A 14,558-nucleotide genomic window follows, 5' to 3' on the forward strand; every position below is an offset into this window, starting at 1 on the left:
CGATACCCTTCCAAATCCACCTCAATTATGTCTTGAGGTCCCCTCAATTTTTTTTTAAAAGAGAAGAATGGAAAGAATTATTGATTTTCCAGGCAAAAGGAAGTTGCAACTTAAATATCACAGGATTTAAAATTTAAATTTTATAAGAACTTACAAATTTAAGTGCAAACTTTCTAGATGTGATCTTTAAGCGCAGAGTTTTTGAGGACAACCACACAAAATCCCCCCACCCTAAGGACAGGAACCTTCCTACGTCTGCGATTAGCACCTCTTTTGGCCTGGTCACCAGTTACCAAAAGATACCTTTCGACCTCCCTCCACACCTTAATTAATTGGGAACAAAATCTCTCCTCCTCTGGCATAGAGGACTGTAATCCTGAAAAATTCCCAAACACTGGATGAAAACTACCGCAACTAAAAAAGCCAAGGTCTAAGTACCCTTTGAGGAATGTTTATTTAGCGCACACTTTGTAAGGGGCAGAATTTCCACCCAGTCTTCCTGATTAGAGGAGACAATACATCCCTAATACTGCTCTATTCCCTGGTTCATTCTTTCCGTTTGTCCATTAGTCTCGGGTTGAAAGACTGAGAGAAAAGACAGCTTGATACCCAAGCAGCTTTTGAAGAGGGACCAAAAGAACCATTTTGCTAAAACTGTTCACCACCAACAACACTACAGTATTACTACCAGTGTTCAGCAAATCGGTGACAAAGTACATGGACGTGGGTCCAGGGCTGCGACGGAACATCGTTAGGAAAGAGATAACCCGCTGACCTTGATGAGAGGCTTTAGCCCTGGCACAGACTTTGTATTTACAGACATACTCTTCAATATCCTTAAGAGCATTCTGAAACCAAAAGGACCTAGAAAGAGATCTCCAAGTGGCAGACGAACCCACGTAGCTAAAACGGAATCATGTACTTCATTAAGAAGATCTACGCGTAAAGAGGGAGGTATATAAAGTTTGTTTATAGGTAAACCTTCCTTCACACTGTCCTCAGCATCCTGAATATGGTGCCTGAGATCTTCACCACCTCACTAAGAATCTTGACTGGAATTTCATGTTAGCATTCTTAGATCTGGGGAGATAAGTAACAGCAAAATCTAAGCGGGCAAAAAATACAGGGCCCACCAAGCCTGTCAGGTGTTTAGGCACTTAAGCACCATCAATATACAACAGGTTCTTATGATCGGTCAAGGCAGTCACCTTAGGTGCTGGATCTCAAATTTACATTTCTCCAGTTTGGCAAATAAATGGTTGTCATATGGAACCTGGAGAAACTGTCTGACATGCTCACAATGCTCCTCCAGAGTATGTGAATTAATTAAAGTCATCTGGGTAAATCACCACAAATCTACCCACCAGTGAGCAAAAAATGTATGAAATTTTGAAAGACGGCAGGAGCATTGGTTAACCCAAATTACATCACTAAATTTTCAAAATTACACTGAGGAGTATTGAACAGGGCTGTGGAGTAAGAGTCTGATTCCATTTTGATGGAGTCGGTATAAAATGTACCGACTCCAACTCCTAAAATATATAATAAATTGGGTACAGTAGTTCAATGCAGTTTGTGGGGAATATTTTATTCAGAAGAATTTGGGAAAGTTATGAAATGTCCTGTAAATATCTGTCCTACCCCTGATCTAAGAGTCTAGACTTTTAGCTGAGATGAATCTGTGCTACAGTAAATTAAACATGAGCCATGTATGAGGGAGTCGGAGTTGGTGTCATGGAAATTGAGGAGTCTGAGTCAGAGGTTAAGCTTATCGACTCCACAGCCCTGGTATTGAATGCGGTCTTCCATTCGTCACCCTGAAGTACGAGTATAAGGTTATATGCCCCTCTCAAGTCACATTTGGAAAACCATGCAGCTCCAGATAATTGGTTAAACTGGTCCGGTATAAGGGGTAAAGTATAGGGATTGTGAACCGTTATTTTATTGATCGCTCTAAAATCCAAGCACAAATGGAACCCTCCAACCTTTTTTAACAAGAAAACCCCCCAAGGCGACTGGAGAGGTGGATGGCTATATATATAAGGCTACGACCCCACTATCAGTATTTGGTGAGTATTTTTTCTCAGGAGTGGGAACCAAAACCAGGAGTGAGTCAAAAATTCAGAAGTGGTGCACTTGTTTCTAATATACCTTTTCTCTGATTGTTCCTCACCTGTTTTTGGCTCCCACTCCTGAGTTAAAATACTAGTAGTCGAGAATTCATATAATCCATCAAACTCAATCTGACAGGTGCCCCGTCCCCAACAAAGTGTATCAAACTGTCTAACCCCTCCCCTTTTTGCAGAGCTTGACCCCTCCCCTTTGACACTATGAAATTGATAGTGTTATTAGTGTAGCAATTAAAATGGATAGGGTCATTATCAAATCATTTAATTTTGATTAAATTAATTGATTTGATAATGTTACTATCAATTTCCGGGGTTTATTATTATTTTTGGGTCTGTGCTGCACAATGAAATTGATAGTGACACTATTAAAATAGATTCAATAGTGTTACTATCAATTAAATGTCCGGGGGCTATTATTATTATTATTATTATTATTATTATTATTATTATGTTGTTTTGAATTAGGTTGAATTTGATTGTGGCATATTATGTATGTCACTATCAAATTCACTATTATTATTACACTGTGTGCAGAATTATTAGGCAAATGCGTATTTTGATCACATGATACTTTTTATACATGTCCTACTCCAAGCTGCATAGGCTTGAGAGCCAACTACCAATTAAGTAAATCTAGTTATGTGCATCTCTGTAATGAGGAGGGGTGTTGACTAATGACATCAACACCCTATATAAGTTGTGCTTAATTATTAGGCAACTTCCTTTCCTTTGGCAAAATGGGTCAGAAGAGAGATTTGATGGGCTCTGAAAAGTCCAATATTATGAGATGTTATGCAGAGGGATGCAGCAGTCTTGAAATTTCCAAACTTTTGAAGCGTGATCACCGAACAATCAAGCGTTTCATGGCAAATAGCCAACAGGGTCACAAGAAGCGTGTTAGCCAAAAAAGGCGCAAAATAACTGCCCATGAATTGAGGAAAATCAAGCGTGAAGCTGCCAAGATGCCATTTGCCACCAGTTTTGCCATATTTCAGAGCTTCAACGTTACTGGAGTATCAAAATGCACAAGGTGTGCGATACTCAGGGACATGGCCAAGGTAAGGAAGGCTGAAAAACGACCACCTTTGAGCAAGAAACATAAGATAAAGCGTCAAGAATGGGCCAAGAAATATCTTGATTTTTCAAAGGTTTTATGGACTGATGAAATGAGAGTGACTTTTCATGGGCCAGATGGATGGGCCAGATCAGTAAAGGGCAGAGAGCTCCACTCCGACTCAGATGCCAGCAAGGTGGAGGTGGGGTACTGGTATGGGCTGGTATCATCAAAGATGAACTTGTGGGACCTTTTCGGGTTGAGGATGGAGTGAAGCTCAACTCCCAGACCTACTGCCAGTTTCTGGAAGACAACTTCTTCAAGCAGTGGTACAGGAAGAAGTCGGTATCGTTCAAGAAAAACATGATTTTCATGCAGGACAATGCTCCATCACATGCATCCAACTACTCCACAACATGGCTGGCCAGTAAAGGTCTAAGAGGAGAAAAAATAATGACATGGCCCCCTTGTTCATCTGATCTGAACCCCATAGAGAACCTGTGGTCCATCATAAAATGTGAGATCTACAGGGAGGGAAAACAGTACACCTCTGGGAACAGTGTCTGGGAGGCTGTGGTGGCTGCTGCACGCAATGTTGATTGAAAACAGATCAAGCAACTGACAGAATCTATGGATGGAGGCTTTTGAGTCTCATCATAAAGAAAGGTGGCTATATTGATCACTAGTTATTTTGTTTTTGTTTTTGCATGTCAGAAATATTTATTTCTAAATTTTGTGCACTGATATTGGTTTACCTGGTGAAAATAAACAAGTGAGATGGGATTATATTTGGTTTTTATTAAGTTGCCTAATAATTCTGCACAGTAATAGCTACCTGCACAAACAGATATCCTCCTAAGATAGCCAAATCTAAAAAAAAACACTCCAACTTCCAAAAATATTAAGCTTGGATATTTATGAGTCTTTTGGGTTGATTGAGAACATAGTTGTTGATCAATAATAAAAATAATCCTCTAAAATACAACTTGCCTAATAATTCTGCACAGTGTATGTTGTTGTACTGCACAGTGAATATGAAAGGCACTTTATAAGTTTTAATGATTTTATTAAAAAATAGAATGTATCAGACACATCACATTTCTGCCAAATTGCAGAGTGATGTAAAGCATTACAATAACATAACGTGTTGAATTTGAAAAAATATGTTTTACAAGTGTTCAGAATAATATAAAAAGTATTTCATAATCTGTAGTAGCACAGGCATTTTACAAGCGCGTCTCAGACCGCTGACCTCTACACATTGAGGATGTCGCAGGGCCAGCATCATTTTCAGCATGGTCAGAGACTGTTTTTAGAGCGATTACCAGCTAGGTGCCCTGGCTACCAGATAAAATGACCACTAACCCAGCAACGCCTCCTCCTGACCAGATAGTGTCCAGTGTTATCATCTGATAGCGTGATGCAGCAGTGTGGTCAGCTCAAAGCAATTACACATCACATTGTCAGCTAAACACCGCCATACTAGGGTAACACAGAAAAAGTGTATTTTTACTCACTAGAAAATAAACCTAATTTATGTCTTCAATCAAAGAATTCATTATCGCATTAGCAACTATAACGATAATTTTAGCTGTTATCACAAAGGGCCAAACAACGCTGCTTATAAAGGTAGCTTGTTCTATAGGTTCAATGTGCAGGACATAGATTATTCTTCAGAAACGGGGTCACTATTTGCCCAATTTGATTTAAATTTGTATTGAAGAAGCTCAATATCTTCTTATAGGTCAGCCCCCGGGCAAAATGATTCAGAAAAAATACACAGAAATGTCCGCACACACTACTAAATGTATCTTGCAACTGCCGGTTTTGATAGGCATATGTCGCAGAGTTCCTATTCAAGAATGTCGCAAAATCACGGGGAAATAAAATATTATTTGGCTCGAATCCGTAACTATCGAAGAATATGGTCTTTTTATCATTGCAAAGCACTATCAATATTCAGTGCCCACCGGGACGACCTAAGGGATCCGTGTTGATAATGAAGGCGGCGGGTCTATTGTTCACTCTCTCAGACAGCAGCAAGTCATACGGCAGCACACCCCCAAATATGCGCTCTGTATAGCGGTCGGCCTTCAGCAGGACTGTGAGTTCTAGAGTATCCATTATCAGTTAAAATCGTACAAGACCTCTCTTTGATGATTTAATTCCAAGATGGCCGTACTGATCAAATCTGCAATCATGCTAACCGTGTGGGGTGTCGGTAGGGCAAAACATACCTCAGCACGCAGGTTACCTGTTTTAATCAAGGAGAAATGACCTCCCAGTTCTTGATCGGGTGATAAATCAAATGCAAACAAGGTGAACCCATCCATAAATTCTTCACGGTCTATTGACAGTCCGCTATTAGACTTGTATTTGCCAGATATGTGCGCAAGTGCCATATACTCCCTGACTGTTAAATCGACATTAAATTAAGGCTCGAAAGGGCCTTGCATGGATCTGTTGTCCGTCCAGGTATAGCGCGGCGTGGTTCACATTATAATGTTGGAACAGCAATGGATTTTTATTAATTGTGCCGCTAAATGCTTCATTATCGACAAAACCTAATATAACGGTTTTAGGTAGTGGCCCGAGGAAGATATTTTCGTGGTTTCTTACGCTCGTACCAACTGGAATACTGTAAACTTTTAAACAAGCCCGATCAAGTGGATATTAGGTGGTGGCCGCTAGTAGTGCCTGGCTGTGGCCTATATGGACAGCCGGTGAGACTTGCACCCTCTTTACATAGAGAGCGGCCTGTAAGATTTGCACCTTGAACAAGTCGGCTTCTGCGGACATGAGACACAAAGCATCCTTACTTCTCGATAACTTCACCTTAAGGTCAAGCTCGTCCAATATAAGCTTTGGTTTGTTAGAAAAATTAACACTTCCTTACTCTAGGTAAGGACACGGTGAAGATAGAAGAAAAGCAATCTTGAGTTGTGTGGATAAAACAAAAGCTTATTTAATGTTCATTCAAAAGTGATTACAAAAACGGAAAAAATAGTCCAGAACACACAAAAAGAAGTATCAGGTTAAAAAGAGAAAGGAAGCAATTATAAGTTCTTACGTATCCAGTCTTAGAAGCATGAGATGATCCGTGGTGGAGATTCTCAAGGTATGAGATATCTCCACTCCATACAACTGTCTCTGCTTAAATACCATCTTGCCCCATAGATATACATTGAAGATTATTTTTACAGTTTCATAACCCAATATGGCGACTTGCTAATATATTCGTAGCGTCTCCATATTAAGGCAAACCTAGTAATGGAATATGTATTTTTACTACGTGCACAATTACTTCATGTTGGCATATGTCTAATGACTAGTGTTGAGCGATACCTTCCGATATCAGGAAATATCGTATCGGATTGGATCGGGCCGATACCCAAAAAGTATCGGATATCGCCGATTCCGATACCGGAAACCAATGCAAGTCAATGGGACACAAATATCGGAATGAAAATAAACCCTTTCTTTCCTTGTAGGTTAATTCTACATGAAGTAAAACAACTAAGAATAATGTAGAATGACATGAAAAGCCGGCAATTCATCAGCGGCATACACCGGTACCCGACAATTTACAACAGAAAGAATAGAGCTTCACACATAGATTAGATAGATAGAAACATGTCAGTCACATATATATGAAGTACAGTGACAGTGTTGATTACTGTACTTGTCATTTAGTGTTAAAATAAAGGATTTATTTAAAAAAAAATTGGCGTGGGGTTCCCCTTAATTTTAGGCTCTAGCGGAGGTTAAGCAGACAGCTGGGGCAAATGTTTGAAGCCTGGGAAGGGGGTAATACCCACGGAGCTTCCCAGGCTACTAATATCAGCCCCCAGCTGAATACCTAGCCTTTACTAGCTATTAAAATGGGGGAACCCCCCAAAAAAATAACGTGGGGTCCCCCCCAATTTAATAGCTAGCACAGGCTAGGCAGACAGCTGGGGGCTGATATTAATAGCCCAGGAAGGGTGCCATGAATATTGGCCCCCTCCCAGGCTAGAAACACCAGCCGTCAGCCGCCCCAGAAATGGCGCATCCATAGGATGCGCCAATTCTGGCACTTAGCCTCGCTCTTCCACGCTGCCCTGGTGCGGTGGCAGGGGGTAATAGGGTTGGGGTTGATGTCAGCTTATAATGCCAGCTGACATCAAGCCCAGGTTACTAACCCCATAGTCAAAGTTAAAAGAAAACACAAACACCCAGAATAAAGTCCTTTAATTGAAATAAAGACACAATTCTTTATTGTTCTAAATTAAACCATACTTACCATCACGCCCATTCCAGCTGAAGCCAACGATCTCCTGCAATAAAAGTAAAATAATAAAGCAACCTCATCCTTACCTTTCCATGGTTCCCAGGACAGCTTCAGCTCTGCTACATCGAGATGACAGGCTGGACTGCAGCAGAAAGCTGCCATCCAGCCTGTCATCCCGCAGACACTGAGAAGCGCAGGCATGCTTGCGCTCCTCAGTGTCTCTCTGTGACGTCATCCAGATGAGCCGAGTTCATGTCCAATGAACTCAGCTCACCTCATGCACGTCACTGACAGCGTGGGAAAATTCTCACGCTGAAGTGCTGAGTGCAGGAGAATTTTCCCACGCTGTCAGTGACGTACATGAGGTGAGCTGAGTTCATTGGACATGACCTCGGCTCATCTGGATGCCGTCACAGTCAGACACTGAGGAGTGGAAGTATGCCTGCGCTTCTCAGTGTCTGCGGGATGACAGGATGGATGGCAGCGTTCTGCTGCGGTCCAGCCTGTCATCTCGATGTAGCAGAGCTGAAGCTGTCGTGGGAGCCATGGAAAGGTAAGGATGATGTTGCTTTATTATTTTACTTTTATTGCAGGAGATCGTTGGCTTCAGCTGGAATGGGCGTGATGGTAAGTATGGTTTAATTTAGAACAATAAAGAATTGTGTGTTTATTTCAATTAAAGGACTTTTTTCTGGGTGTTGTGTTTTTTTAAATACTTTACTAGAAATTCATGGTGGTCATGTCTAATATTGGCGTGACCCCATGAATTTCGGGCTTAGGGCCAGCTGATAATGCCAAGCTGGCCTTAACCCCTTTATTACCCAGTGAGCCACCGCACCAGGGCCCTGGATGAGTTGGGTACAGCACCAGAAGATGGCGCTTCTATGAACGCGCCATTTTCTGGGGCGGCTGCGGACTGCAATTTGCAGCGGGGGTGACCCAGAAAGCTTGGGTCTCCCTGCGCTGCGGATTCCAGCCCCCAGCTGCCTAGTTGTATCTGGCTGGGCACAAAAATAGGGCGAAGCCCCACGCATTTTTTTTTTAAATTATTTTATGAAATTCATGGAATAATTAAGAAAAAAAGGGCTTCCCTATATTGTTGTGTCCAACCAGGTACAAATAGGCAGCTGGTGGTTGGGGGCAGCCCATTCCTGCCTGCTGTACCTGGCTGGACACAAATATAGTGCGAAGCCCCACGTCAATTTTTTTTTAATTATTTCATGAAATAATTTTTTTAAAAAAGGGCTTCCCTATATTGTTGTGTCCGGCCAGGTACAAATAGGCAGCTGGTGGTTGGGGGCAGCCTGTTCCTGCCTGCTGTACCTGGCTGGACACAAATATAGGGCGAAGCCCCACGTCAATTTTATTTAAAATAAATCCTTTATTTTAACACTAAATGACATTTGAGGAGTTAATAAAGATGCAGTCCCTAAATTATTATTTATTTTTTAATTAATTTTTCCCAAAACTTTTGACGTGGGCTTCGCCATATTTTTGTATGCCAGCCAGGTACAGCATCCAGCTTCTATGAACGCGCCATTTTCCGGGGTGGCTGCGGACTGCAATTTTCAGCGGGGGGGGGGGGCAGAAAGCTTGGGCCTCCCTGCGCTGCAGATTCCATCCCCCAGCTGCCTAGTTGTACCTGGCTGGACACAAAAATAGGGAGAAGCTTCACGTATTTTTTTTTTTTAATTATTTCATGAAATTCATGAAATAATTAAGAAAAAAAGGGCTTCCCTATATTGTTGTGTCCAACCAGGTACAAATAGGCAGCTGGTGGTTGGGGGCAGCCCGTTCCTGCCTGCTGTACCTGGCTGGACACAAATATAGTGCGAAGCCCCACGTCAATTTTTTTTAAATCATTTCAGGAAATTCATGAAATAATTAAAAAAAATTGATGTGGGGCTTCGCCCTATATTTGTGTCCAGTCAGGTACAGCAGGCAGGAACGGGCTGCCCCCAACCACCAGCTGCCTATTTGTACCTAGCCGGACACAACAATATAGGGAAGCCCTTTTTTTCTTAATTATTCCATGAATTTCATGAATTTAAAAAAAAAAAACGTGGAGCTTCGCCCTATTTTTGTGTCCAGCCAGGTACAACTAGGCAGCTGGGGGCTGGAATCTGCAGCGCAGGGAGGCCCAAGCTTTCTGGGCCCCACCCGCTGCAAATTGCAGTCCGCAGCCGCCCCGGAAAATGGCGCGTTCATAGAAGCGCCATCTTCTGGCGCTGTACCCAACTCATCCAGGGCCCTGGTGCGGTGGCTCACTGGGTAATAAAGGGGTTAAGGCCAGCTTGGCATTATCAGCTGGCCCTAAGCCCGAAATTCATGGGGTCACGCCAATATTAGACATGACCACCATGAATTTCTAGTAAAGTATTTTAAAAAAAGACAAACACCCAGAAAAAAGTCCTTTAATTGAAATAAACACACAATTCTTTATTGTTCTAAATTAAACCATACTTACCATCACGCCCATTCCAGCTGAAGCCAACGATCTCCTGCAATAAAAGAAAAATAATAAAGCAACCTCATCCTTACCTTTCCATGGCTCCCACGACGGCTCCAGCTCTGCTACATCGAGATGACAGGCTGGACCGCAACAGAACGCTGCCATCCAGCCTGTCATCCCGCAGACACTGAGAAGCGCAGGCATACTTCCACTCCTCAGTGTCTGGCTATGACGGCATCCAGATGAGCCGACAATGAACTCGGCTCACCTCATGTACGTCACTGACAGCGTGGGAGAATTCTCCTGCACTCAGCGCTTCAGCGTGAGAATTTTCCCACGCTGTCAGTGACGTGCATGAGGTGAGGTCATGTCCAATGAACTCGGCGCACCTCATGCACGTCACTGACAGCGTGGGAAAATTCTCACGCTGAAGCGCTGAGTGCAGGAGAATTTTCCCACGCTGTCAGTGACGTGCATGAGGTGAGCTGAGTTCATTGGACATGACCTCGGCTCATCTGGATGCCGTCACAGCGAGACACTGAGGAGCGCAAGCATGCCTGCGCTTCTCAGTGTCTGCGGGATGACAGGCTGGATGGCAGCGTTCTGCTGCGGTCCAGCCTGTCATCTCGATGTAGCAGAGCTGAAGCTGTCCTGGGAACCATGGAAAGGTAAGGATGAGGTTGCTTTATTATTTTACTTTTATTGCAGGAGATCGTTGGCTTCAGCTGGAATGGGCGTGACTGTAAGTATGGTTTAATTTAGAACAATAAAGAATTGTGTCTTTATTTCAATTAAAGGACTTTTTTCTGGGTGTTTGTGTTTTTTTTAAATACTTTACTAGAAATTCATGGTGGTCATGTCTAATATTGGCGTGACCCCATGAATTTCGGGCTTAGGGCCAGCTGATAATGCCAAGCTGGCCTTAACCCCTTTATTACCCAGTGAGCCACCGCACCAGGGCCCTGGATGAGTTGGGTACAGCGCCAGAAGATGGCGCTTCTATGAACGCGCCATTTTCCGGGGCGGCTGCGGACTGCAATTTGCAGCGGGTGGGGCCCAGAAAGCTTGGGCCTCCCTGCGCTGCGGATTCCAGCCCCCAGCTGCCTTGTTGTACCTGGCTGGACACAAAAATAGGGCGAAGCCCCACGTATTTTTTTTTAAAATTATTTCATGAAATTCATGGAATAATTAAGAAAAAAAGGGCTTCCCTATATTGTTGTGTCCGGCTAGGTACAAATAGGCAGCTGGTGGTTGGGGGCAGCCCGTTCCTGCCTGCTGTGCCTGACTGGACACAAATATAGGGCGAAGCCCCACATAATTTTTTTTTAATTATTTCATGAATTTCCTGAAATAATTAAAAAAAAATTGACGTGGGGCTTTGCACTATATTTGGGTCCAGCCAGGTACAGCAGGCAGGAACGGGCTGCCCCCAACCACCAGCTGCCTATTTGTACCTGGTTGGACACAACAATATAGGGAAGCCCTTTTTTTCTTAATTATTCCATGAATTTCATGAAATAATTAAAAAAAAAAAAAACGTGGAGCTTCTCCCTATTTTTGTGTCCAGCCAGGTACAACTAGGCAGCTGGGGGATGGAATCTGCAGCGCAGGGAGGCCCAAGCTTTCTGCCCCCCGCTGAAAATTGCAGTCCGCAGCCGCCCCGGAAAATGGCGCGTTCATAGAAGCTGGATGCTGTACCTGGCTGGCATACAAAAATATGGCGAAGCCCACGTCAAAAGTTTTGGGAAAAATTAATTAAAAAATAAATAATAATTTAGGGACTGCATCTTTATTAACTCCTCAAATGTCATTTAGTGTTAAAATAATGGATTTATTTAAAAAAAAAATGGCGTGGGATCCCCCATAATTTTAGTCTCTAGCGGAGGTTAAGCAGACGGCTGGGGCAGATGTTTGAAGCCTGGGAAGGGGGTAAAACCCACGGAGCTTCCCAGGCTACTAATATCAGCCCCCAGCTGAATACCTAGCCTTTACTAGCTATTAAAATGGGGGACCCCCCCAAAAAAAATGACGTGGGGTCCCCCCTATTTTAATAGCTAGCAAAGGCTAGGCAGACAGCTGGGGGCTGATATTAATAGCCCAGGAAGGGTGCCATGAATATTGGCCCCCTCCCAGGCTAGAAACACCAGTCGTCAGCCGCCCCAGAAATGGCGCATCCATAGGATGCGCCAATTCTGGCACTTAGCCTCGCTCTTCCACGCTGCCCTGGTGCGGTGGCAGGGGGTAATAGTGGTGGGGTTCATGTCAGCGCCAGCTGCCATGAAGCCCAGGTTAGTAATGATGGGCGTCTATAAGACACCCCCATTACTAACCTACAAAGTGTTAAAAAGAAAAAACACACTACACCCAGAAAAAAATAATTTATTTGAAATAAAACACACAATTTTATTTAATTCTTAGTTTACTAAAAATAATAGTTACCTGTCCACGTTCCTGCGCTGATCTCCCATGCACAGCTGTCACATCTGGAGATGGTGACAGCTGTGCATGGCTGCTGTAAGCTCACGCTGCCGGGAACACGTCCGCTCCCGGCAGCGGGAGCCACTGACTGAGGTCACCGGAGTGAATTCAGGCAGCGCAGCTCCGGAGACCTCCTTTACGGCACTGCTGTACCGTGGGAATTTCTCACGATACAGCAGGGCCGTAAAGGAGCTAACCGGAGCAGCGCTGCCTGAACTCCGGTGAACCCTTACGGCCCCGTCATTCTAGCGGCGGCAGCGGTTCAGAGCGGTCACATTCTATGTGGCTGCTCTGAACTGGAGATCTTCGTGGGACACTCGTGGACTGCTACGGAGGGGTAAGGATAAGGTTGTGGTTTATTATTTTATATTTTATTACAGGAGATCGATGGCTTCGGGGAATTAGGTGTCTAGGTGAGTATAGGTGTAATTTTTTATTTTTTACTTTATTTTAGGTGGCGATCGGCGGGGACAGGTAATGTATAAACTAATTTATTGTAGGTAACCACTGGCCACCAATGACATGTATCTAACATTTATTGGGGACACAGTAGGGCAATTTAAATAGCAGGATCAGTCTGATGGGTACTACTGCTCCCATCGAGCTGATCCTGCTGGCAGGAGTGGACGGGGGACAGACATAGGCCGATGGGAGTAGTAGTGTCACATCGGCCTATGTCTGCCTGCACGCACACACCCGCACAGACACCGCACACACCCCCACACATCGCACAGACACCGCGCACACCCGCACAAACATCGCGCACACACCCCGCACACACACCCCGCACACACACTAATCATGACGGGCTGATGGTCTGGGAGGTGAGGCTGACCTGTGCGGCCGTGGGAAAGTTCATGTGAGTTCATGCAGTCAAGCATGAACTCACATGAACCCTCTGAGGGCAACGCGGCGACTTCAAATGAACAGCTGATCGGCATCACCTGATACCTCAGCTGTTCATTTGAAATAACCGGCGGGAAAGCGCAGCACAGAACGGGAAAGCCGGCGGTGAAGTCTTTTCACTGCCGGCTTCCCCGCCCGGGTCCTTCACTCCCCGCTCCTTGGAGCTGCGCTCCCCGCCCGGTCCTAACTTACGATCGGGATGGGAGGTGGCGAGGGGAGCGGAGGATCGGGGTGGGAGGCTGCGGGGAAGCAGTATGGGGCTGTGTGATTGTTTAAAAGCCGGCGGCTTTATACCGCCCGCCGGCTTTTAAACAATCAGGAGAATTCTCCCCCGCTGGGATGGCATTCTGATGACAGGCTGGATCGCGCTGCCATCCAACTTGTCATCCTTCACAGACACTGCAGAGCGCAGGCATTATGGGAACTTCCGATTCCGGTATCCGATATTGTAAAAGTATCGGAATTAAGTATCGGAATTCCGATACCGCGAATATCGGCCGATACCCGATATTTCAGTATCGGAATGCTCAACACTACTAATGACCTTTAAAAGGATCATTAGTTATCTCCAAATAACCCATATTGACAAAGGCCCTATAGGTTTGACAAACACAACAGGTGTCTCTGCCAAGATCTTCAAAATAACCCCTCAGTCTTTCTCTAAAAATATTTAAAACTAAACATGGTTCGAACCAGAGCTTCAAAGTTTCTTATTATGTATTTTTTATCATAAGAGATTAATATTTTACAGTCCCCCCTGATTATAATTTAAGAAATATCATAATCAATCCTAAACACATTGTCTCACCATTCGTATCACATTCATTCTTTATTCTGAAAACCTTGTATCAACTCCTGTACTGAATGTCATTGAGTTCTCAAAAACTTCTAAATTAAAAAATAAAAATAAAAATTCACTCAAAAAGTACATTTTTTCTTTTTAGCATTTCTCTTAAAATATCATCCTCCTTTTTCATTTCTGTCATTATCTTTTTAGATATTTTCTTAATTTTACACATTATTAAAATCCGATAAATGATATACAGCAAGATCAAAATAAAAATGATTATAATTGGATTTAATACATTTCCTGCTGCCATTTTCGCTGAAGACTGTGACCAACTAGTTACTGATCATCCTAGATTCCTCCAACAAGATGAGCCTGACATACTTGTCCATTCATGTTCAATATCATTTAAATGACCTTGTTCATGTCTAAATACAATCTCAGCTTCTTTTAGTTGTTTTGTTAACAAACCTATCATAGAA

The sequence above is a fragment of the Phyllobates terribilis genome, unplaced genomic scaffold, assembly GCF_046119375.1.
Source record: "Phyllobates terribilis strain yellow unplaced genomic scaffold, ASM4611937v1 Scaffold_5__5_contigs__length_657084704, whole genome shotgun sequence".
NCBI lineage: Eukaryota > Metazoa > Chordata > Amphibia > Anura > Dendrobatidae > Phyllobates > Phyllobates terribilis.